This window comes from Poecilia latipinna, unplaced genomic scaffold (genome assembly GCF_001443285.1).
Source record: "Poecilia latipinna isolate Pla-1442-1.1 unplaced genomic scaffold, P_latipinna-1.0 Scaffold3619, whole genome shotgun sequence".
Classification (NCBI taxonomy): domain Eukaryota; kingdom Metazoa; phylum Chordata; class Actinopteri; order Cyprinodontiformes; family Poeciliidae; genus Poecilia; species Poecilia latipinna.
The window spans coordinates 27963-30243 of NW_015116235.1; positions in this window are offsets into that span (position 1 = coordinate 27963).

Consider the following 2281-nt stretch of genomic DNA (forward strand, 5'->3'; position numbering starts at 1 on the left):
TACAGCTCATATTTTAAGAGATTTGCATTGAATTTCCAATACCCTCTATGTCTCAAACTCTCAGGAAGAGGGGCAATTAGTAAATTAATACTGCAGTGATCAGTCAAAGGAGTTGGAGACATATTACAATCTGATGTTAGTTTGAGAATATCATCAGTTCCTAGCCAAAAGTCTATTCTAGATCTGCTTGATGTGTCTGATTTAAACCAAGAGAATTGTTTTTCGTTAATATGTTTGTCTCTCCATAAGTCAATAAGTCCCAAGTTATCACAAAAATCAGACAAAAACCGGTTTGGATGGGCTTTTGCAAATTTGTTTGGGCATCTATCAAGAGCTTCGTCCATAACCATATTCCAATCTCCACCTAATAAGACATATTTAGTAGAAAATGTTTGTTTAAGTTGTTTGACATTTACTTCAATACTTGTAAGAAGCTCTTTATTTTTGGAAATATTACAGTAACCATAAATATTACCTAGGATTATTAATGAGTCCTCAATAAGTAATACGGAAAAAGACCAATGGCCATCACTGTCATGTTTTGTATGAATTATTTTCCCTGGAAAGTTATTCAGTAATATAGCCACACCTGCTGATTTTGTCGTACCATGTGAATAACTAATCTGATCTCCCCACTGATTTGACCAAAATTTCTCATCAGAGTCCGTTGAATGGGTTTCTTGAAGAAGAATACAGTGCGGATTATTTTTCCTACAGTACATGAACATTGCCTTCCTTTTGACATTTTCTCTTAAGCCCCTTACATTAAGTGACAAAAACCTAAGATTAGTTTTTAAAGACATAGAATTGATAAAAAAAAATAAAAAAGAGAAAATAAGTATTAAAGACACAAACCTTAATATTGAAAGTTTTGTTAAGATAGAAAGAATTAAAGGCAAGCCCCTGGAAATTCTAAGAATGCCCTTTACAATATAACTTTGGAAAATCAACCTTGCATCCACATCCTCCACTAAACATAACTTAAAACTACTCCCTTTTCATTTGAACAAACTTATAAAACCACTGGAGCGCATGTCAGAGTCTTACTATGACAAAAGGTATAATTCAATATTAAAAGGAAAAACATTGCTGTTTTTTTTTTTTAACCCTGTAATAGGAGGATGCAGTAAACAGAGAATCTATAGTCTCAGAAGGGAGATGAAGCTTTGATCACCTTGCCGTCGATCACTGCGATATGACCTCTGTAAAAGGCCACCTTACCCTGGGATCTGGCTTTGGTAATCTTAGGCCACAGTTCTTCTCTTGCCAGCCGGTCTTCCTTAATAAAATCTTGAGCAAAACGCAGACCTTGTTCTTTGCATACCGCTGAATCCTTCGTCACTTTCCAGACCGTGTCTCGATGGCGCCTCCTAGTGAACTGCAGGATAACCTGACGGGTCCGTCCTTCTTCCTTTCTTCCTAAACGGTGAATTGTGTCGATCACATCCCCTGCCTGGTCTGCCCATTGTGGTAAAATTCTTGAGAGAAGATGTTCTGCCTTTTCTCTGAGGTTTTCTCCTTCTTGCTCTTTGAGGCCCGACAGCCTCAGGTTCCATCGCCGTTTGTATCTTTCAGCCTCCAGGAGTTTTTCTTTCAGAGCTGCGTTTTCTTTATTCATTGCAGTAAACTTCTGTTCAAGGTTTTCCGTTGTAGATTTACATTCAGCAATGCTGAGTGTGTTCTGCTCTACTTGGAGAGTGATGCGGGCAAACAAGTCTGAATTTTCTTTTAGCTGTTTTCCAAAGTCGTCCACCTTGCTATCCAGACTTTTAATGGCTGCTAAGACAGCAGCTAAGGAGACCTCGGTCTCAGTGGCTTGTTTTTTAGCAGGTGGAAGTTTGGTTGGAGTAGCGTTTAGTTGCCGTCTTGTACCGGAGGCATTTTTTGACGTCTCCATCGGTGTTTCAGCGCTAGCAGCGGCAGCATAGTTATGCATGTTTAGCTTAGCAGCGTTAGCATTCTTCAGGCTAGGGAAATCTTTCTCATTAACGGTCGACATCTTTCATAAGAACTCTAGTTTTTCTCCTTACTTTAGAGCGAGGATGTTCGGTTCCACCTTGAGGAAGAAATTATGTGTAAAGGGCTAGTTTAAGTAGCTGTTTCGGGGCTTCACGAATGGAGCTCAGAGTAGAACGTGTGCCCACATCGCCATCTTGCCTTTCTTCCCCGAGAAGAAAAAAATTTGAACGCAGGGAAGATCACAGGCGCCATAGACATAATATAAGAGTGGACCCCGCATTGGCCGCTCCGGTGTTATGCCCAGAAACGCATGCCTGCCCAA